The sequence below is a fragment of the Macrotis lagotis genome, chromosome X (genome assembly GCF_037893015.1).
Source record: "Macrotis lagotis isolate mMagLag1 chromosome X, bilby.v1.9.chrom.fasta, whole genome shotgun sequence".
Lineage (NCBI taxonomy): Eukaryota > Metazoa > Chordata > Mammalia > Peramelemorphia > Peramelidae > Macrotis > Macrotis lagotis.
In genome coordinates this window covers 234,543,699-234,568,844 of record NC_133666.1, presented here as the reverse complement: position 1 = coordinate 234,568,844, position 25,146 = coordinate 234,543,699, and the positions used below count along the sequence as shown (strand labels likewise).

The 25,146-nt window shown below is 33.0% G+C and overlaps 2 pseudogenes; both read left to right on the top strand.

Annotated features, from left to right (window-relative positions):
* The first annotated feature begins 2,108 nt into the window (after positions 1 to 2,108).
* On the top strand, positions 2,109 to 12,823 carry LOC141498988 (E3 ubiquitin-protein ligase RNF19A pseudogene; annotated as a pseudogene).
* Positions 12,824 to 12,832: 9 nt separating this feature from the next.
* Positions 12,833 to 14,563, top strand: LOC141498987 (E3 ubiquitin-protein ligase RNF19A pseudogene; annotated as a pseudogene).
* The last annotated feature ends 10,583 nt before the right edge of the window (positions 14,564 to 25,146 follow it).

Genomic DNA, 25,146 nt, shown 5'->3' with positions numbered 1-25,146 from the left:
ACTAGGTATCTTATGTTCTAAAAAATACTTTATGGGATAGATGCAAACTTTTACTAAATGATTATTCTTGACTGTTTACAAATGCAGGTATCTTTGTGATCAGAACTGTAAATAAATGAATGGAGAACAATGTTTGACATTGGCATGATGAAATATGAATCCAATTTCCAATAATTTTACCAATCCCCCTAAACATTTCTACAAAATGTTACCTGACCTAAATTTCCCTTTGCCTAATGACTTTTTCTGCATAGCATATCACTAGAGCTGTCACAGCAATGAGTATAGTAATACATCAATAAAATCTCCTTTATCTTATAACAGCCTAAAGTCATTGGGGGAGGGAAGGGGAAAAGTTACTAGGTGGAATAGAAATTTCTAGCATGTCTTTTCCAAAGGCCAGAGAGAATATTAATTTTTTTTGAAAAAAATCTTCTCATGCATTTGAATGAAATGCTTAATGAAAGAAGTTATACTTCATTTAACAAGGAATATTTAAGTTTATTCTGTGTCTCAAATTTCATTTGTCATTTTTGTCAGTATACAAAGTAAATTTAAGGAGTCTATGACAATTTAAAGAAATATAAAACCAACAGCATTTTAATTGGAAAAAGTATGAAAGGAATTACAGACTCTTATCTAATCAGTGGCAAAGTATTATTGCCCTATACTGGCAAGACTTTCTAGTCACTGGATAGATTTCATAATGAGAAGGGAGCCTAGGAATAAGAAAAGACAGGAAGAGGGATGCAGCAATATAATTTTCTCATCTTTAATTATGGTGATCTCTCAAATAATCTATTTTCCACATGTGAGATATAGCAGAATTAGAGTATACTATCTGAATTCAATTTCTTCATTGAATTATTTATGATTACATTCTCTGATTATTATGAAATGTTATAAATATAAGTCATCTTATATTTTTATATGATCATATTAGCCCCCAAAGAGACTATATATACATATATGTATATATATATGTATATATACATATATGTATATATATATATATATATTTGACATTTTATTTGAGCATCACAGCTGAAAAAGATATCACTGCTCCCATTGTGCAGTTAAGGAAACTGAGATTTAGAGAATTAGGAGACTGAGTCAGGGATTTTAAGTCTTTAACTTAATCTATTACAATACCTTTTATATGGTTTTAATTTGCTACATATGCAATGTAATTTGAATATAGGTTAAGGTAGGTCTACCTAGCCAAATTTGCTATCTCTATAGCTGACAAAATGCTGTCTTTCAATCTGTTGAAATTCTGGAATTTCAATTTGTGAATCATTCTTGTTGATTGATAAGTATGTTTTATTGATTGTAAATATACCTGGAATGGGCTAACATATTAATTAATAATGTCAGTAATTTCATATACTTAACAGGAACTAATTCAAGAGAAATGATTTCTTTCTAGACAATAGTTTTTTTCATTTAAATTCAGAAAAATAAAGTTTGGTGGACTGGGAAGGTAGAAGAGGTTATGTTAAAAGACTGAACTGGAATGTTGTGGGTGGCTCTGGTTGGCATGAAACTCTAAATGCTATCATGGGAAAATGAGCAATAAAGATCTAGTTGATCTGTGACATGTAAAAGGTTTAAGAGACACTCTCTGGGTAATTAATCATTCTTTTAATCCTGATAGTGGATTATTAATAGAAGAGGTTAGTGATATTCTTGAATGTCAAAAAAATTCAGGGGACTCACACAATGCTTATATAGTGGGGATTTCTCAGAATGACAATCAAATTGTATTGATGAGTATTCTAATAAATATTCTAATGAATCCACTTCAATGAGGGACTTGGTGGTGACCGATCATTCTTGTTTAAAGATCATTCCCAGTCTTAGACACTGTAGACAAGAGTTAACCACTTGCCCAAACCTTCCTGAGTGTGACACGGTGGACTAGAATAGACCCTAGATTAAATTCTTTTTAGGTTTTCTAGTTGAGGGTGCAACAACTCCACTGAGATAAAATGGTCTCAGTGAAGTAAAGTTTTGGTAGGGGTCCGTGTCTCTCTCTGATACTTTGCTATTTAATAGTCATTTCTCTCAGATAGAATCATGAGCTGATTTCTTGACTCCAAGCCAATATGAGGAAAGCTGAGGCATCAATTTTTGTTGTTAAAGATTCAGATTTAGTAATAAGAGATTATGAAAAGTTATCTATTGACTTTGAAGCTGAAAGGACTGATAACTCACAAGTTGCCAAGGCAGAACAGAGTGTATGTTCAGTAGATTCAAATGGATGATCTCTTATTCTCTGGCAGCTTTTAAGTGATAAAGATAAGGACTATTTTGATCTACTATATAGTCAGAGGAAAGCTGTCTTTATCTCTCATTAAGCCACCATGTACTCATGAACACATGGCCCCTTAATTTCTTTTCTGTCTTTTTTTATTCCTTCCTGATTTTAGATGGATGGGTGTCAGGAAATAGAATTGAGTAAGATGCTACTTTGTGATTTGAAATCATTGAGAGAATCCCCTTAGCAGTTAAAGTTAGTTACAGTAGACTGGCAGGAGCAGAAGCTGAGTCCAATAGTGCTCTAAACACTATACCACCTAGTTCCCTAAATAATTTTAGTAAAAGCTAATTGATATCCACTGGTTTGACAGTATCAGTAAATATAATACTGCAACATTACTGTCTTTCAATATTGTCTAATGATAGATGCCTGAGGGGATAAGTAATTAACTCCCTTCTAGAAGCTGATTTGCTTATCAGATAAGGGATTGGAAAAGTAGGTAAGAGAGGGTGCTTTATTTGCCTAGCAATATCACCATCCCTGGGCTTTACTATCTCATATGGGAATGTGAAAAAAGATTTCAAGAACGACATACTTCTGTAGTCATAATCTTTTTTCTATGGATGGGACTACAATTTGTTCAATTCTATCTCTACCTCAATTTCTCAAGAAACATGTAGTTCTTGAAATGTGACCGGCAAAAAATCCCTTCAACATTTGTAGTTTCTTTTCATCCATAAGCCTCTTATGTAGAAAACCTTTAACCATTGTTTTTATTTCTTCATTAATTGTCCATCTTTACCTAAATCACAATTTTTCCTAGGGGAGGACATTGGATGAGTAATACATTTATAATTAAATATACACAGCCAATAAAAGGAAACTATATAATATAATGAGAGAGGCAATACAACAAATAGCCTATTGAGCTTCATAAAATCTTTTAAAAATATATTTGATTTGGGGCGTCTAGATGGCGCAGTGGATAAAGCACCAGCCCTGGAGTCAGGAGTACCTGGGTTCAAATCTGGTCTCAGACACTTAATAATTACCTAGCTGTGTGGCCTTGGGCAAGCCACTTATCCCCATTTGCCTTGCAAAAACCTAAAAAAAATATAATATATATATTTGATGACAAATTTAGCAGAGTTAATTACATGACATATTGATTTCAAGAGCATTCAAATCCTCATTAAGCAACTACCTAGGAATATTTTTTGGAAAATCATAAATTCAGCCTACCTGGAACCATTTAACACCCTGAAATATTAATTTATAAAATGGTCCTAATAATGACATTTGATTTAACACTGAATATAAATTGAGTAACTAAAATATGCAAAACATTGAGGGAATTACAAAGATGAATAAGAAATAGTTCTTGTTTACAAGAAAACCATTGTCTGAACATAGTCTGATAGTAGATATGACAGGTATACAATATTTAAAATCACATACAAATATTGTATATGGAAATAAATGAAAAGTGAAAAGAAGAGGAGAAAAGATGATTCACACTCAATTACTGCCTTTGTCATGTAATAATGACTATGTAACTCTGGGGAAACATCTTAACCTCTTGCTCCAGGGAATTTTCCAAGCATTTAAGTTGTAAATCAGGTACTAAATGACTTTGGAAATAGGATTTTCTGACCATACCAATTAAATCATGAAACTAATCTCTCTCTCTCTCTCTCTCTCTCTCTCTCTCTCTCTCATTATCTCACTGTCTCATTCTTTCTCTCATTCACTCAACATCTATTTTCTCTCTATTCATAAATACGTATATCAGGTTCAAAAGGTATTTCAATGATTACAGTAGATAATATGAAAAAGTATCATAGGGAGGTAGATATAAAGGAAAAAGAGAGAATGACCCAATGTTCCCAATATGTGGAAAATTCCAACATCTCTATTTCTCTATATAGAGATACTGAATAATAATTAAAATGACTTGCCTTAAAGTGATATGGTAAGACTATGGAATAGCTCAGAATAGAACATAAATCTTATGACTTTCAATTCATATTTTTCCACAAAGTATGAGTCACCCAGTGAAGCAAAATAAATCCAAGGAAATGATGCTGACTTTGAGTCAAATACTTTTTACTCCTTAAGATCATAACCTTAACATAAAGCATTTTATCAACTGAAAAGGAGGTTCTAAGCAAATTGTGACTGGCTAACTCTTCAATAGTCACATGAAGCTCTTGCTGAAAAGTTACTTAAGCTGAAAAAGAAGCTAACAGAAAGAAATGTATGCAGAGTTTATTTGACCTCTGTGTTAACTTTTTTATTAGTGGAAATCCTAAAAATTGAGGATTTGCATCACTCATTAATGTGACAGTAATGTAGTAGATAAATTTAGACTTAGGAAATAACTTTTTTATCTTTTCTTATATCACTGAAAAATTACATTAAATGAGAAGAGTTATTGCTCAGAAAAAGATAAACACATTGACTGATAAATGTGATGAATTACAAAAGGTGTTTTCTTTATTGAGTGTAAGTAGAGCTCAAGTCTAAGTTTGAACAAATAATATGAAAACAAAATTAAGCAAAAACTGAATTCCAAACACCATATCAATTGCTGTTGTTGTTATTTTAAATAAACACCTTTAATTTTGTAAGACTGTTTTGGGGATGATGAAAATAATTTGCTAAATAACTTTTGGCATATGAGAACTGTACCTCTTGAGATTTCACTTCAAGGGAGGTGATGATAGTCTCTCTTCGCTCCAATGCTACTACCTCCCTCTGTGATTCTTTCCCAAATTGCTTTGATCTACTGAAGACTGGTGTAGTCTATATTACTGTATCATGATAATTTCTATGCCTGAAGAGAATGAAATTAATTCATTTTAATACATATATGAATATATTTCATATATTCATACACACATACATGTGTATATGTATAGTTTTGTGTATATATGTGCAAGAATATGTATATAGTTATATATACACATACTTACATCTGTGTATCTGGGCATGTTGATGGCATGATAACTTAGAGTCAGGAAGACTTTTTGAGTTCAAATCTGGTCTCAGGCTAGATTTACTAACCAGATGATCTTGGGTAAGCCATTTTACCCTATTTGCCTCAGTTCTTCATCTACCGGTTGAATAGGAGAAGAAAATGGCAAACCCCTCCAGTATCTTTCACAAGAAAATCCCAATTGGGGTAAAGAAAAATTAGACACAATTAAAACAACTGAGTAGCATTTATGTATCTATGTGCTTGATATCTTTCAGTTTGTCTTTATATTTGTCTTTAAATATTCCTTGTGAATTTATATGCAGGTTTCCCTGGAGGTTCACATATTTGAAACTTTGAAAAATGCTGATTAAAAAAATCATTTTTGGTCTCCACTTTCTCATTAGTGGAGATATTTCACCTGAAGTTCAAAGTTCAGTAAGAAGAGGAAATCTCTTCCTCTTTTATTACTAGAACTTGTCAAGTATTTTGAAAAATTTTAAACTCTCTGGTCATCATATGAAAACAAATTCTGAAAAAGTCGTATCACTCTTAAAATTTCTCATTGTATCATGTCTGAATTTTCATTTTCACTTATCTCACTTCTTTGTATCTTGATGATTTTTTGCATAATTTCCTCCACACTCAATTAGATGATGAATTTCTTGAGAATAAGGCCTATAAAATACTTACTTTGCTACCCAATGCTAAGCACAGAACTTTAAACAACAGACACAAATATTAATAGAATGAATTCAATTATTAACTGGAGCTGCAATGGCAGAAAATCTTTAAAGATCTAAGAAGCATTTGAACCTACAAAGGTATACAGAGGTACTCAATAACAGTCATTGAATTGTAGTGATATAGGATATTTTTATTTAGTCCAGGTCAATAAGCTACATTTTGTGTTTTATTTTTCAAAAAAATCTTATTGCATATTATAGTAAATTAGTCCAAAAAAATCAATCAGTAATCTTGCCTGTGAAAAAAAAAGATATTTCTATCTTAAATCCTGAAATGTATATTTTCTTAAGTCACAAAGTTTTATGTGATTCCTTTATCTTGAGATATCTCAGTAATAAATTCAATATGAAGCTTATTATATTTAAGAAATAAATATGTTTGACAAATGATAGTGATACTGGAGGTAGAGGTGGTGGATGATATTTGTGATCATGATGATGATGATGATGATGATGATATTTTATGCTTATGTATGTTACTCTTTATTATTTCTGGAGAATTTTCACATCCTCTTCTTTGGTATGCCCTTCCAGTTAAAGAAGACAAGCCTATTACTAGAAATAGTATTGATCTGCAACACCTTAAAATTGTTCCATTAAATACGATCCTAATAAAAACATTAAAAATGTCATTATGGTTGAGTCAATCTATTACCATGTTTTTTCTTTCACAGTAACATGAAAGAACTTTTACTGTACGACGACTGTTGTCCTCAGTGAAGTCAACCACAAAATATCAGCTAAGTGTCATTGTAGAATAACAGAAAAGGCATTAGATTTGGCATCAGCAAATTCAAATTAGAGTTCTTTAATATACTTAGAATGGACAAACCTTTCTGGCCTTCGACTTGCTCATTTGCAAAATGAGAGGACTTGACCTAGATGAATCCTTAACATTCATTAAGATGTAAGTTGTCTGACAATACAATTTCAAGCATCTCTAAGTCCTTCTAAAGGATATTATGGATCTGATATCTATTTATGACAAAGCCATAAGTCTTATTCAGAAATGTGAAAGGAATGGCTATAATGCTCACTTTCCTTCTCTTTTACAAACATACCTGAGATTCATATCCAAGTTTTTTTGAATTATGTCAATGCTATATTTCTAGGATATAATTTGAAAAATCATAATTCATTAATAAAATCATTTAAATCATAATCATATTCTACAAAGTCCACTAGACCATCACCAGATAACAGCAGCAAATGATTTGTAAGGAAATAAAAATATCAAATTCTTCATGATGTATAGTAATGAATTAGGATGGATACAAGTGACTACAGATTTATAATTTCCTTTTATTAGATCAAATTATATAAATATCTAAGAAGTAGGGATTTTGCCCTATTCTATGATTCAAAGGTTGAGATGATGAAAAAATAATTTTGATGTATTTTTTAGGGTAATAGAATCAAAATGACTACATCCTGCTTTAAAGTTTCACTATATGACTCATTTTTGGCAAATAGAATACCCTAGGTTTCAAAATGTTATGCCAGCAGAGTAAAAATTCCTTTCTTCTTTCCTTTCTCACTCCCTTCTTCCCACCTGAACGAAATACTTAGACTGAAGAAATTGCAGGTTCTTAAAGAATTTAAGTAATGGCTCAAAATTCTTTCAATCTATATTTAGATTGACTAGTTTATTTACTGCAGAATTGTACATGCAGAGTATATTCACCCAGGTAATTATACTAAAATTTGTTATATACATTATATCAGCAAATTATCTATAATACAATTTAGCTGCAGAGAATTACATATAAGGCTTACTCAAGAGATAGAGGAATAAATGATTTTTTTTCATTTTCTGGTTATGGATTTTAATTCTTCCTAAATAATTCTTGGTACAGTACACTAAATGCTACTCCAATAACCGTAGAAAGTTGATATGTCTCCCGAAGCACTTAACTTACTATCAGATATTGGCCTGGGGGAGAATCAGATTGCTATTTTAAATCAGGTGGAACTTCATGGGTTTTTATCTTAATTTCCTCTTTTCTAAATATTGAGAACAACATTTAAAATATTCTTTTTTTTCTGAAAATTTGGAGCAATGAGTTAAATATCTTTAAAGAAATATAAATTTTCATGTGAAATCCATATTAAAATCAACTCTTCTGAAATGTCAAAGTTTTCAGTGATTTAAACATTAAAATTAAGTATCCTATTACTAAAGAAAGAGAAATTATTAGTATAATAATGTTAAATGTAAGTAAAAATAGCTTTCATAAATAATTATTATAAGTGATTTGTATATATGTATAACATACACATATATACACTTATATACATATATGCATAAACAAATAAGTTTATTTATATATTAGTATATACTTATAACACTTATAATAATTATTTATGCACATAATATGCATAATTTTTATTTACATATAGGCATATGTCAACATACACATATAAATATATGTGAATTACAAGTAGCTAAAGATAGTTTATGAGAAATTTGAAACATTGCCCATATTTATGATGAAACTGTATTATAATTACCATCTCAAAAATGGTATCATTATTTCTAGTATCATCTAGATGACCAGATTATAGAATCTAGACCCCTAGTTCAACTCCCATAGAAAGTTCTTAATTCAGGTTTCGGGTAAGTAATCACCAAAGGTCTGAGGAAAAATATCTAGTGTTAGTGGTTATGAGGAATATTTGATTAATTTGGCTGTGGTCATGAATATAACTATAATTTTAAGTAATTTCTATAGTACTAAATCATTTCTATTTTTAAACCAAATCTAAAGAACTGTCTTTGTTAGTACTTTGATTTCTGTGCCGATTTTCATAATTCTATAACTAGATTAGTTCTTAATGTGGCTTCCTTACAACAACAACAACAATAGTATAAAAGGAAAGACAAAATGCCCTGAGAAAAGGGAAAAGAACTTTATCATCATAATGGAAAAATAAACAAATTTATTTGTGACCACAGAAAAATTTCATCATCATATTGAAAAGGAATTTTTCTGTCAAGGCATCAAATATTAACCTAATATGCTGATAGTACTAATTCAACTTCCAAAAGAGTTATATTTATTTCAGAGTGAAATAGTAAAACCTGAAACAATTTCTGTGAAGTACTTTTAACTGTCCAAATAAAAATATATTAATTTCCTAGTCACTGAAGCACTGCATTAAAAAGATTTGTGGTTGTCAGGAGACTGCTCAGGGTCTTAAGTTATTCTATTAAATATCAAAACAAGAGCATGATACCAAAGACTATGAAAATTTCACTCACTTTCATTTCAATATTCAGTCATGGGTCCCTGGGAATGGAATGTCCTTGAAGCTATGAAGTCTGAAGTTACTGCTGCTGTAGGCATTTTGTTATTGAGTGTATTTACATTTGTGGGCATGTCCTTATATTAACATTACAGAGACTAGCATGTAACAATACACATCTCATTTTATCTGTAGGGATTTCCAAATGATTGGTTGGAGCTTTCATGATTAAAGACATCTTTTGAAGAGTTGATCCCTACTCATGCTTCCTAGTGCTCAGAAACATTCAGAAATGAACACTGAAAATTAAAGTGGAATGCATTTGTGACTAAGAATACCAAATATATCTTGTTTCATTTTTCTGTCTTTAACAAGCATTTGCCCTTACTTATACCTAAAAATAGAAAAGAAATAAAAAGAAACAGCAACAAAAAAGACAAATTGCTCACTTCAGGATAGAAGAGGTGATTGATTCTTCTTAATAACTTTAAGTTTAATCTTTACATTTTTAATGAGAAAATCAATTTAACATATCTTTTTAAGTTAACACTGAAAGAAAAAAGAAATATACTTTTACCATTTTAATAACTTAAGGTTCTATGTCAAAATTTCCTGTGGAAACTTAGAAACAACACATATGCAGGGCAAGGGTACTGGAAGGAGGGTGTATTATGATTCACTATTAGAAGAAATCTTGAATTTAAGAAATGGCTCCTTATCAAATTGAATTATGACTGGCTATGAATTAAGGGACGGAAAAATAGAATCTAGGACATGGCAAACTATAGTGTATGACAAAGGCAAAACTTCTAGAGTGAACCAGATACTAATGGCCTATATAATAATATTACTTGAAATTCATATTTCCATAACTGCTGGAGAAATTTCAGACTGATCTTAATAGTGTCCATTATTTAGTATTGTGATAAATTTATGACTAATTTAGAATATTTGGAAGTATGTGACTGATCAGTAATTGAGTAGATGTTTACCAAGACAATCAGAAATTTGTAAAATTTAGCTTCCCTAACTTAACTAATTATCCAAATTCTTTAAAGAAAATGATACATCCTAAAGTTTGTATGAAATTAAATTCTTGAGAACTGTCTTATAAAATTATTTTAATCATTTAGTTTGAATCACTAGATTCTAAATGGCATAGCAGAATTTAAACCTATGTCTTCTGTCTCCATATTCAGAGATCTTTCCATTATGCCTCCCATGTATTAAAGAATGACTTAAAACATGTTAGGCCATTAGTTCCTCTCTGAGAAAAAATATCTAATTAAGTTACAGAAACACACATGAATAATTGTAAAAAAAAAAAACAGGAGAGGAAGCACCTATACAGGTATATTTAATATTTTTTTCATATTTCTCCTGGAATTAATAGATACTCAATATGAGTGATAACAAAAAAATTACATTTAAGATAATAAGCAGGGTTTTACCTTTTCGATGCTTTTACACTATTCATATGATTTTGATAAATGAACTTTACAACATGAATTTATGTGACAAACCCTGATTCTAAAATTTCCATGTCTTTCTGAAATAAATCTTTGCCCTGAAAAATAATCTGTCACTTTCTGCAAATACAGTGATGCAAAAAACCCAAGTCAATTCCAGTTCTGCTTAGTAATATAGATAAGGCAGAAGATTAAACATTTATTAAGCATGTAATTTAGGTGGGATGGGAAATATTGCTTTTAATGAATTTATATTTTTATAGCATATATGTAAAAGATGTATAGGGTATAAACTTAATGTTTATATGATACCTACAGTTTAGGTAGAAAGTAACTTAGGAAGAAAGGCACTAACAATATATGGGAGTAGGGGGAAGGGAGGGAGAGAGAAATCCTACATTAGTAACACTTGAATTGAATATAGTGGAAAAATGAGAGAACAACTATGAAAAGGACTTGATGGGTAATCACAGTTTGTTGCTATGACTTGAGTCAACATCAAGCAAAGGAGACAGCATGTGTATATGAATATAAAGAATATTCATGACATTCTATATAGTTTATATATGCACAGATACAAATGTATATACATTTATATGTAAAGTTTACATATATATATATTAATCTTCCCAATTATATGTAAATATTTTTAACATTCTTTTTAAAATCCTGAGTTCCAAATTATCTTCCCCCCTTCTACCCCTCTCCACTTTTTTGAGAAGATAAAAAATTTGATATTGATTGTAAATGTGTGGTGCAGGCCACTGAGATTCATCAGAGGAGCAGTCCTGGAAAGGGATTGCCTGGACCCCTCCTCTATATTCAACCTGCTGCCTCAACTGAGTGTTATTTCACAATGGTCCCTAGCCTCATATTTCCTTCTGCTGTTGCTGTCACTACTGGAAGATGAGCCTGAGTACGAACAGACAGCAGACACCTGGCTCCTGCTGCTGGTGTTGCTATCAAGGAGTTTGAGTTGGAGATTTAATATATCACTTCTTTGTTCCCAGAAAGAAGATGCATAAGATCAAAGGAAGGTGCATAAGATCAAATGAATATGCCTGTATAACTACACCTGCTACATCTGAAGACAGATGGATGATACTGCAACTATCTAATCCAGATGGTGGTAGACTTCAATCCAAAAGGAACATCTGTAAGAACAATTGTTTGGAAAGTAAAACTGTTGTGAAGGTTCTTCATCAAGAACTAAGAAGGATTATCTCATATCCTAGTCAAATATTAATGTAAATACAAGAACAAAAACATCACTAAATATGATGAGGGGTTTGGGTATACTGGCCCTGACTCAATTGTAATGAGTATTCTAGAAATGCTTGCTTTGGTAGGTGGGGTCAGATTGGGACCTTCAATTTTCTGCCTCATCTGTGAATTTGCCTGCTGTCTAAAAGGAATCCCTAAAAATGGTGTTTAGGTTCTTTCTATTTAGAAAGAAAAAGGATATCAAATATAAATCAAGGGAACTCAATTGTTGGGATAGATGAAATTTCAATATTAAAGTATGCATTCTGAAATGCATATTGTAATGATAATAACAGTTTTCTCCACTTGTATCTCCACTGATAATGGAATAACTATCAATAGTAAACAAAATGGAGAATGTATGGATTGTCCTGTGGCATTCTAAGAAAGATTTTGTGATATAATGACCTGTCATCATGGATCTTGTGTGGGTTGCTTACAACAATACTGAAAATTGAAATATCTGGGAATAGAGTTAATAGATGTCCAGAATACATCAAATAATTTAATCACCATCATATTTTCTTGATATTAAGTGACCATATATTAATAGAAAAATATGAATAATTAATGCCCAGCTGACTTGTTGTAGATACTGATACTAAGTGGTACCCAACTTGACTGTGAATAGGCTATGATAGCATGTGACTGTGTTAACTGTCCAAAATTAACATGTGACGTAATCTGTGGAAAATAGTTCTGCTAACATTGTAAACAAATCTGGTATCCAAACCAGATATAGGATGCTGCCCAATAGGAGAGAACACAGAGCTTAAATTTGAGAACATTGGCTCTATCCAAGAACTTTCTGCAGAAGCTGATGATATCAAATCATGTCCATGATATGTTGCATCTATAATGAAGATAAATGATAGAAAGCTATAATCACGTGATTTGTTTGTTTATGATTGTGAGCTCTGTTGGTTGTATACGAACATTTTAAGACCCTCAGGATTTATTTTTTTAATGGAAAAAGAGACATAAGAATAGTCTGTGGCACCTGAGAACACTTGCTTTAATAGCTGGCATTACTATTCTTGCAATGATTATTGGAATCATTGTATATGTTGGACATAAGATTCATAATCAATATGAAGACATTGGTGTTGATATTATATTGGCTTAAGGGTATGGAGTTATTCCAAAATCTCTATCAAAGTGAAGGTTATAGAGTGACAGTAGGCAATGGAAATGGAATCAGGAGATGATGAAAATGATATAAATGCTGATAGAATGAATGTAGCAGTAGACATGACTTAAGTAGTAGAAGCCCGCCACAGCCCTAGCATAGGAAAAGAGAGTGTTGGTGGATTGACTGGAAGTTTGAGTCCTCATAGAAGCCACATGGATCAAAGAGGAATCATTTGAGATGAGTAAAACAGTCAACACTATGACATTATCTGGAGCTAGATAAACAGGGACTCTACTAGGAAGTGCAATGATCAAATATTTTAACTGATTAGAAGTACAAGTGAATGTATAGAAAGAATGTTACAGACTGTCAACTGGATAAAAACAACCTTTAACCTATTGGTGACCAAAGTCAATCAAAGCAGGCTAAAGACAAATGAATCAGGACAGAAGTTCAATTTCAAAGTGAGGGAAATGTCTTGCAAGCAAGGACACATGTGTCAGAATCCCATCTCTACTGGGGCAGGGTATTTTAATCTAAGGAGATTTCAATACTTCGAACAATGACTGCACAGTGAGTTGTAGCCCTGACAATGAGGGGTAACAGCAATAATGTAATAAGTTTTATTCATAACAAGTTTGATAAATAGTAATTGCCATCTCAAAGTATTATTGTTATGCCAAATTCAGGACAGTGTACTTTCTGGACATTAGCTCTTTAAAACATCTTGACAAGTCTAAGTGTAGAATATATCATATTCTGTTTGGGAACAGTTAGTGATAATGCCAGTACCAAAACAATGGCAGAATCCATCCTAAATCCCTACATCCCATTGGACAGAGAAGGCAATAAATATGGTGGTATAACTCAAAATTGAATAAAAGCCAGTTAAATTCTGCTTCAAAAATGGAAGCAGTAGCATGGAAGATGGTGGTAGTAATGCTTTTGGCAGTGGTCATGCTGGTGGTTCATCTGGTGGTATGCCAAAAGGATAAATCCAGTGCCACCAAATGGTCTGAAGAACCATCAAGCAAAAAACCTAAAGATAAACTGAAGAAAAAGAGTAGAAGAAAGATAAGCATGACAAGAGAGGACATGGATGGGCAACTATTAGAGCAACAGAGCACAAAATCCAGTTAATTTGAATCACCATCCCTCAGTGGCAGCATTTTAACTCTAGCTGATTCCCACTTGAGTTATTTTTCTGAATTCAGTTGATCTGACTTGGAAAGAAAGAAAACTTCTTGTGGTCATTGCTGATAATGATACAATGATAATCATACAGCTTTTTCCCTGAAAAATTCTCCCCATCTCAATGACATTCTTAATTTGACTACCCTTGCTGAAGTTCCACTATTGAGTTATATTGCCAAGGAGTGTGGGAGCAGTGTAACAGCAACCACTATAGATTTCTGTTATTCACATAAGGTTTTGAAATTAAATAGTACAATTAAGACTGAAATCTAGGCCTATAAGTGCTGTATGATATTTGTCACTGAACAACCTATCTGGAGCTGATTGAGCTGGCTACTCTAACTTTCAAATTATCGGCAGAAATCATGTTTCAAAAAATGATATAATTAGATTTCATCTTTAACAAGGCAAAAAGCGTCATGTGAATCCTAATTACTAAATTCTGTGAATTGAAATGAAGCTTTAAAAGTGCATTAAAATAGGACAATAAACCATAAGATCAAAGTTAATATTCTGTCTTTGCCAGAAGACTTTGCTTTTGTGTATTCTGATAGAAATTTAGTTTAATTTGTAATGAATATATAAAATACTAATGCAGTTCTACAATATTCTCATGAAAACTAGAGACTGTGATAAATGGATAGTGGTGATTCATTGAAAACCACTAATGTTTAAGAGAAACATGTTTAAGAGAAATATGAGTCTCCCAGGATTCTTGTCGGCTATTCTATATAGGACATCTACCTGATATCTTTATAATATTTCTGTTCATAACTGGGCACATTTTTCTCCTTCTGGGATAAATCATATGCAATGTTGCTATTTAGAGTAATACAATCCATTTACTTCTGTTCAGATTTTTGTGTACTTTGAGGAATTCTTTGGCAATTTGTGTGCAATTTTGAAAGAGAAATATGATATAACAACATTTTTTATAATGTTTAAATCATCTTAAGAAAAGTATAATAAGGGGCGGCTAGGTGGCGTAGTGGATAAAGCACCGGCTTTGGAGTCAGGAATACCTGGGTTCAAATCCGGTCTCAGACACTTAGTAATTACCTAGCTGTGTGGCCTTGGGCAAGCCATTTAACCCCATTTGCCTTGCCAAAAACCTAAAAAAAAAGTATAATAAGTATCAACAAATAATGACAAGATATATGCAATATATAATTCATTTGTTGCTGATGAAAAATGTATCATTAGCCTCCTGAAGACTTACTTGGGCTTTAGTGGATATCTTTTATATAGCAACAGTTTCTAAAGCTCATGTCCATCTCCAATCATTAATCAGAACACAGGGCAGTGCTTGCACAGGTTAAAAAAACCCAGCAAATTTCCAGGATGACCAGATTTATTTAATTTAACTTTGGCTTTCAAAAGAAGTTGATGATGCTGGTCAAAATGCATACAATGTTAATTTTTCTGCCTAATTTGCTAAAATGCAAGGGATTCAGAAAAAAAATTAAATGTTCTGTCTTTACTTCTTGTAAGTATGGCCATTATTGTGTTATGAAGACATGTGGTTTGGTCAAAAAGAAAAATGCCACAGGTTATAGTCCAAGTTCCATTGAAACTTGCCAGTTTCATTAATATATTTCTAATACTAGTGTCAGATGTAATATTGTTTGCAATCCTATTTTACTCTATAATATGTGTGTAAACTGCATACTTGAAATAAATCTAAGTAGTAATAAAAATATATACAGTACAAATCATTGCCATATTAGCTTTTTTGAAAAAAAGAGAAAGCAGATCAAAAAGAAAAATAAGAAAGTTAAAGGTATCCCTCAATTTGAAATCAGATTCCTTCAGTTCTTTTTTTCCTCTTGTGGTGGATAATTTTTTCATCATAAATCCTTCTAATTGTATTTCTGAGAACAGAAAAATAACTGACAATTAATCACTGTACAATATATTTTTGCTGTCACTGTGTAACAATGGTCTACTGGTTTCTGCTCATGTCACCTTTCATTATCTCATGTAAGTCTTCCTAGGTTTTTAAATTTATTATTATTATTTTTTTTGCAAGGCAATGGGGTTAAGTGGCTTGCCCAAGGCCTCACAGATAGATAATTATTAAGTGTCTGAGAGCAGATTTGAACTCAAGTACTCCTGACTCCAGGGCCAGTGCTCTATACACTGGGCCATGTAGCTGCCCCCATCCTTGGTTTTTCTAAAACCACTTTCTTGTCATATTTTATAGTATTCCATCATAATCATATACCGCAACTTGTTCAGTCATTCACCAATTGATGTACATCTTTTTATTTTCAAAACTTTGCCACTACAAAATGTACTTCAATAAATATTTTTGCACACAAACATCCTTTTCTTTTTTCTTTAATCTCTTTGGGATGTAGCACTAATAATGACATTGCTAGATCAAAAAGTATGCAGTTTGTAATCCTTCGAGCATAGTTCCAAATTGCTATCCAGAATAGTTGGATCAGTTCACAGTTTGTCATTGTTGTCCTATTTTTCCATATCCCCTCCAACAATTGCCATTTTCTTTTCCTCACATGTTTGATAATCTGAGGTGTGAGGTGATAATTCAAAGTTGTTTAGGATTTCCCCCAATTAAAAAGTGATTTAGAAAATTTTGTATAACCATATATAGCTTTGATTTTTTCAATCCTAAGATGACATCAATTTGGAAATGAGTAGTATTATTATAATTTTGATTCCATTCATCACAGTCACACATACACATATATTTATGGTGAATGATTTTTTTTGCATGTGTGTAATGAAAATTGAGGCCTTTAATAGAAAAAATTTGTTGTAATGCCCCCCCCAACTACCCACTTTTCTCCTAATCTTGTTTGCATGGTACATTTTTTTTTATTTTAATGTAATAAAAATTATCTATTTTTATCATGTGATTCTCTCAATTTTTATTTTGGTCATAGATCTATATAGATTCATCCCTTATCTGTAAATCCTAATAAGGAAAATATTCCAGGTTTTCCTAATTAGGTTAGGACATTTCTCATGTACCCATCTTGACCTTATTTTGATATGTTATGAAATGTTGTCCTATACCTAACTTCTGCTAAACTATCTAGGTTTCCTAGCAATTTTTATCAAATAATAATTTCTTATTCCCAAATCTTGGATCTTTCAGTGTTGGTCATACACTATATTTCTATGTACATTTACTGCTATGTATTGTGTACCTAATCTATTCTACTGATCAGTAGCTAGTTTTGCATTTATCTTATCAACTAAGAGATAGTTACTGGTTTCTAATAGAACAATAGTGTTCCATGACATACATATACTACAGTTTACTAAGCCATTCCCCAATTGAAGGCCATTTACTTAATTTCCAATACTTTGCCACCACAAACAGGGCTGCTATAAATATTTTTTACAAGTAATGTTTTTACCCTTTTTCATCACCTCTTCAGGGTATAGACCCAGTAGTGCTATTGCTGGGTCAAAGTGTATGCACATTTTTGTTGCCCTTTGGGCATAGTTCAAAATAGCTCTCCAGAAGGGTTGGATGAGTTCACAGCTCCACCAACAGTGTAGTAGTGTCCCAGATTTCCCACAACCCTTCCAACAATGATCTTTATTCTTCCTGGGCATATTGGCCAATCTGAGAGGTGTGAGGTGGTACCTCAGAGAAGCTTTAATTTGCATTTCTCTAATAATTAATGATTTAGAGCATTTTTTTCACATGGCTATGGATTGCTTTGATCTCCTCATCTGTAAATTGCCTTTGCATATCCTTTGACCATTTGTCAATTGGGGAATGGCTTTTTGTTTTAAAAATATGACTCAGTTCTCTGTATATTTTAGAAATGAGTCCTTTGTCAAAATCATTAGTTGTAAAGATTGTTTCCCAATTTACTACATTTCTTTTGATCTTGGTTACATTGGTTTTATCTGTGCAAAAGCTTTTTAATTTAATGTAATTGAAATAATCTAATCAGTTTTTGGTGATGTTCTCCAACTCTTCCTTAGTGATAAACTGCTCCCCTTTGCATAGATCTGACAGGTAGACTAGTCCTTGATCTTCTAATTTGCTTATAGTATTGTTTTTTATGTCTAGGTCCTGTAACCACTTAGATCTTATCTTGGTAAAGGGTGTGAGGTGTTGGTCTAATCTAAGTTTCTTCCATACTAACTTCCAATTATCCCAGCAATTTTTATCAAAGAGGGAGTTTTTAACCCAATGGCCAGACTCTTTGGGTTTATCAAACAGCAGATTACTATAATCATCTCCTGCTTTTACACCTAGTCTATTCCATTGGTCCACCACTCTATTTCTTAGCCAATACCAAACAGCTTTGATGACTGATGCTTTATAATATAATTTTAGATCAGGTAGGGCTAAGCCACCTTCTTTTGTACTTTTGGTTATTAAGCTCCTAGCAATTCTTGACTTTCTATTTCTCCATATGAATTTACTTACAAGTTTTTCTAACTCATTAAAGTAATTTTTTGGAATTTTGATTGGTAGAGCACTAAACAGAGAGTTTAGTTTTGGTAGAATTGTCATTTTTATTATATTAGCTCTCCCTATCCATGAGCAGTTGATATTTGTCCAGTTATTTAAATATGATTTAATTTGTGTGAGAAGGATTTTATAATTGTTTTCCAAAAGATTCTGAATTTGTCTTTGCAAATAGACTCCCAAATATTTTATATTGTCTGAAGTTACTTTGAATGGGATTTCCCTTTCTAGCTCTTCCTGCTGTTTCTTGCTAGACATATATAGAAAAGTTGAGGATTTATGAGGGTTTATTTTATAACCTGCAACTTTGCTAAAATTACTAATTGTTTCCAGTAGATTTTTGGATGATTTCTTGGGATTCTCTAGGTAGACCAACATGTCATCTGCAAAGAGTGAGAGTTTTGTCTCTTCCTTCACGATTCTAATTCCTTCAATTTCTTTTTCTTCTCTAATTGCTGATGCTAACATTTCTAATACAATATTGAATAGTAGTGGTGATAATGGGTACCCTTGTTTCAACCGTGATCTTTTTGGGAATGCCTCTAGCCTCTCCCCATTGAATATAATGCTTGTTGATGGTTTCAAAAGATACTGCTAATTATTTTAAGGAACAGTCGATTTATTCCTACACTCTTTAGTGTTTTTAATAGGAATGGATGCTGTATTTTGTCAAAAGCTTTTTCAGCATCTATTGATATGATCATATGGTTTCTGATAGGTTTGTTGTTGATATAATTGAGTATACTAACAGTTTTCCTAATATTGAACCATCCCTGCATTCCTGGAATAAATCTTACTTGATCAAAATGTATTATCCTAGTGATGACTTGTTTTAATCATTTTTTTAAAGATTTCATTTAGGATTTTTGTGTCTATATTCATCAGGGAAATAGGTCTATAATTTTCTTTCTCTGTTTTTAACTCCTCCTAGTTTAGGTAACAGTACCATATTGGTTTCATAGAAAGAGTTAGGCAGAGTTCCATCTTTCCCTATTTTTCCAAAGAGTCTATATAGGATTGGGACCAGTTGTTTCTTAAATATTTGGTAGAATTCACTTGTGAATCCATCAGGCCCTGGAGATTTTTTTTTTAGGGAGTTCCAAAATTGGCTTGTGGAATTTCTTTTTCTGAGATAGGGTAGTTTAGATGTTTAATCTCTTCTTCTTCTTCTGGGCAACTTATATTTTTGTAAATATTGATCCATTTCACTTAGATTATCAAATTTATTGGCATAGAGTTAGGCAAAATAATTTTGAATTATTACTTTAATTTCCTCCTTATTGGTAGTGAGTTCACCGTTTTCATTTATGTTACTAGCAATTTGGTTTTCTTCGTTTTTTTTAATCAAATTGACCAGAGTTTTATCAATTTTATTAGTTTTTTCATAATACCAACTTTTGTTTTTATTTATTAATTCAATAGTTTTTTTGCTTTCAATTTTATTAATTTCTCCTTTAATTTTTAGAATTTCTAATTTGGTATTTAATTGGGGATTTTTGATTTGTCCTTTCTCTAACTTTTTTAGTTGCATGTTAAGTTCATTGATTTACTCTTTCTCCAATTTATTTATGTAAGCATTTAGAGCTATAATATATCCCTGAGAGTCGCTTTGAATGAATCCCATAGGTTTTGGTATGTTGTTTCATTATTATCATTATCTAGGATAAAATGGTTAATTCTGTCTATAATTTGTTTTTGGTCCACTCATTTTTTAAAATGAGGTTATTCAGTTTCCAATTTGTTCTGGTTCTGTATCTCCTTGGCCCAATATTGCATATGACTTTTATTGCATTGTGATCTGAGAAAGATGTATTCACTATTTCTGCCTTTCTGCAGTTGATCATTAGGTTTTTATGTCCTAGTACATCGTCAATTTTTGTATAAGTTCCATGTACTGCAGAGGAAAAGGTATATTCCTTTCTATCCCCATTCAGTTTCCTCCATAAGTCTACCATATCTAATTTTTCTAACAATCTATTTACCTCCTTAACTTCTTTCTTGTTTATTTTATGATTCAATTTATCTAGATATGATAGCTGGAGGTTGAGATCTCCCATTAGTAGAGTTTTGCTGTCTATGTCTTCTTGTAGATCTTTCAACTTCTCCTCTAAGAATTTGGGTGCTGTCCCACTGGATGCATATATATTCAATACTGAAATGACATTATTGTCTATGGTACCTTTTAGGAGGATAAAGTTTCCTTCCTTATCTCTTTTAACGCTATCTATTTTTGCTGCTGCTTTGTCTGCGCTAAGGATTGCTATCCCTGCTTTTTTTTACTTCAGCTGAAGCAAAATATATTTTGCTCTAACCTTTTAGCTTTACTCTATATGTATCTCTCTGCTTCAAATGAGTTTCTTGTAAGCAGCATATTGTAGGATTTTGGTTTTTAATCCACTCTGCTATTTGCTTAAGTTTTAAGGGAGAGTTCATCTCATTCACATTCAAGGTTATGATTACTAATTCTTCATTGCCCTCCATGCTATCTTCCCTCTGTTTATCTTTTTGCCCCTTCCCCCCCTTATCTATCTTCCCCAGTATTTTGTTTCTGAATACCACCCCTTTCAGTGTGTTTGCCCTCCTATATCACACCCTCCCCTTTCTTTCCCCTTTCCCTTTTTCCCCCTTCCCTTCCTTTTGTCCTTTCCCCTTTTCCCCCATTCCCCTTCCCTTTCTCCGTCCCCCCCTCCCCTTTTCCCCTTTTGATACTTGAAAGGTTAAATGTTTTATAAGTTAACTGAGTATGTGTAGGTTGACTTTAAGCCAAGTCTGATGAGAAGAAGATTCAGGTGTTTCTCCTGGGCTCCCTTCTTCCCCTCTATTACCATAGGTTTTTTGTACCTTTTAGTGTAATGAGATTTACCCCATTCAATCCCCTCCCTCCTCCAGTCTCTTTGCTGTCCCCCTTTTAAGGAGGTAGTGTTTTTTTAGATCATTCTAAGTGATAGAAAATTCTGAGTGTCTGTCCCTTCTAATTCTGTATATTCTATTGAATAGAGTCAAAATTCCTGAGAGTTATTAGGGTCTTTCTCCCAAGTGGGGTTAAAGCCAGTGACATCCCATTAGATAGCAGTGTCATGGATAGGTCATGAATGTCCATCATTTCTGGCTATGTGTATTCTCTCAGTTAGAGTTACAATTCTCAAGATTTATGAAAATCCCCCCCCCATGCTGGGATATAGCCAGTTTCAACTTACTGGAATGCATTTTTTTTCATTTTACCAACCCCCCCTTATTTTTTTTTACCTTTTCATGTGTCTCTTGAACTTCCTGTTTGATGTCCAAATTTTCTGTGTAGCTCTGGTCTTTTCATCAGAAATTTTTGGAATTCTTCCAACTCATTAAATGTCCACCTTTTTCCCTGGAAGAGTAGGCTCAAGTTGGCAGGAAAGTAAATTTTTGGCTGCATTCCAAGCTCCCTTGCTCTTCAAAATATCTTGTTCTAGGCCCTTTGATCGCTTAATGTTGATGCAGCCACGTCCTGCCTGATCCTTACTGTTGCTCCTTCATATTTAATTTGTTTCTTTCTGGCTGCTTGCAGGATTTTCTCTTTTATCTGATAGTTCTGGAGTTTGGCCACAACATTCCTTGGTGTTTTCATTTTAGGAACTTTTTCTGGTGAGGATTGATGTACTCTTTCAATAACTACTTTGCCCCCCGATTCCATGATATCAGGGAAGGTTTCCATCACTAGATCCTGTAATATTAAGTCCAGGTTTTTTTTCTCTTCAATGTTTTCAGGAAGTCCTATAATTTTCAGGTTGCCCTTCCTCGATCTATTCTCGAGGTTAATGGTTTTGTTGATGAGGTATTTTACATTTGCTTCTATTTTTTCTATTTTTTGATTTTGTTTAACTGACCCTTGCTGTCTCATGGAGTCATTAGTTTCTGTAGACTCCATTTGTTTTTGGGGGGAGGAGTTTGCTTCATTAACCTTTTGCAACTCCTTTCCCAATTGGTCAATTCTACTTTTGAAATAGCTTTTTATTTGACCAATTGAGGTTTTTGAGAGAATTAATTTCTTTTTTCATTTGCCCATTTGAGGATCTGAGAGAATTATTCTCATTTTGTATTTGTCCAATTGATGATCTGAGAGATTTTTTCTCCTTTTGTATTTGTCCAATTGTACTTTCTAAGGTTTTGTTTTCTTGTTGCAAGGTATTAATTGTCTCTCCCAAATTTTTAAGTTCCTTCCTTACTTCTTCAAGGAAGTCTTTCTGTGCTGGAGACCAGATTGTATTAGCCTTATAGGTTCCAGGTCCCTCTGAGTTAGGGTCTTTCCCTGCCAGGAATTTTTTTATGGATCCACTTGTCCGCTGACCCTTTTTCATTTTGCTAAGACCTTGAGTTGGGGGGGGCTGGTTCCCCAGGGCTTGGGATCGCTAAAGGCTGTATTCACTGAGTGCAGGTTCTCTGGCTAGCCAGTAGGAGGTGTTGGTTGATTTCTCTGGAGAGTCTGTGACCTTGGCTGAGGCCTTCTCCCTTTGCTTGAAGGGAGGAGTTGGAGCTATTGAATTCTTTTGTCTTCAATCAATGTTGGGCTTTACCCTGGCCTGAGGTCATTCCTCAGCTGGGCTGGTTCTTCTGCTCACACACCTGGGCCTGAGGCAGAAGTACTTTGCATTTGTTTGCTTTGGGAAGAGGTCTGAGCTGTAATGGTACTCCAAGTTCCTCAGACCAGAGGAGCCCAGGGATGTTGTCTACAGCTCTCCTGCACCAGAACTCTCCCCCCAGCCCCAGCCCCAATCTCCAGGGGCACAGCACCAACACCAGTGCCTCTTCTGCCCCAGCAACCCAAGTCCCTGTAGTCCAGCCCCACATCTGATCCAGCAGGTCCAGCTCTCAGGCCCTTCGACTCCTGGTTTCAATTCAGCTGTTAATCCGGCTGATCCAGGGCTGATCCTCCCTCTGAGCCCAGACTCACCCACCTGAATTCAGCCAAGTTTGCTGCAGGAGACAAATCCTGAGGTAGATGTTCTTTCTACTGCCTTTTCTTTCTGGCTTTTCTTTTAAGAGGTTTGTTTCATGTGATAGATGGGGAAGAGATCAGGAGACTTTAGAACTGTGGCTGTCTTCTCTCCACCATCTTGGCTAGAACTCAAACAAAGACTGCCAATTATTTTTTAAATGTTTGGTAGTATTTACCTGGAAAAACCTTTGATTCAGGGATTTCATCTTAAAGGACTCAATTATGATTTGTCCAATTTCTTTCTTTTTCTTTCTTTCTCTCTTTTTCTGTCCCTTCCTTCCTTCCTTCCTTCCTTCCTTCCTTCCTTCCTTCCTTCCTTCCTTCCTTCCTTCCTTTCTTTCTTTCTCTCCTTCTTTCTTTCCTTTCTTCCATTGTATTCTATTTCCTGCATTTGCTAGGCAAATATAATTTTATAACTGTTCATTTATTTCACTTTAATTGGGCAAAATTGCTTCCTCTTCTGTCCTCTGCATTGTTGGTGAATTCACCCTTTGCATTTTTGATATGGGCATTTACATTTCTTTTCTTTTGTACAATAGAATCAATATATTATTTATTTCATATTTTTTCATTAAAAACTTTCTAGTATCTTTATAAGCCTATTGATCTTTTTACTTTCAATTATATTTTCTCCTTTGATTTTTCTTTGTTTTTTGATATTTTAAGATTTATAATTGATGTTTACTTGAAGATTTTCAAGTTGGTCATTTTCTATTTTTTTATTTTCATGCCCAATTCATTGATCTTTTCTCATTTTCCTATGTGAACATTTACACATATAATTTTTCCCCTAAGAAATGGTCTGAGAGGCAGCTATGTGGCCTAGTTGATAAAGCACCAGCCCTGGAGTCAGGAGTACCTGGGTTCAAATCCGGTCTCAGACACTTAATAATTACCTGGCTGTGTGTCCTTGGGCAAGCCACTTAACCCATTGCCTTGAAAAAACCTAAAAAATGGTCCGATTGATTCCATGAATTTTGATATATTGTCTCATCCTTGCCATTCTCTTTAATAAAATTTGATTTCTTCTGTAATTTGTTCTTTGGCCAACTCAATCTTAAGAATTATTTATTTTATAATTTGTAATCCATATTTCGATAGCTCTTTAATATTGATGTTTTTCTTCATTTGGTTGTGATTTTTATCTTTTCCCTAGTGCATGGTAAATTTTTGCAAAGGTAACATATACAGCAGTGAAAAAGATATATTCCTTTCTCCATTCAGTTTTCTCTGGAGTCTAATTTTCTATAATTCTCTCTAACTCCTTAACTTCTTTATTGTTTACTTTTGTTTAGATTTAGCTAGTTCTAAGGTAGGAAAGGTATGATCACCAACTAATAAAGTTTTCTATTTAACTCCTTTTGTAACTTGTTAACTGTTCCTTTAAGAATTTGGACACACCCATTTGGTGTATTTGGTTTATTA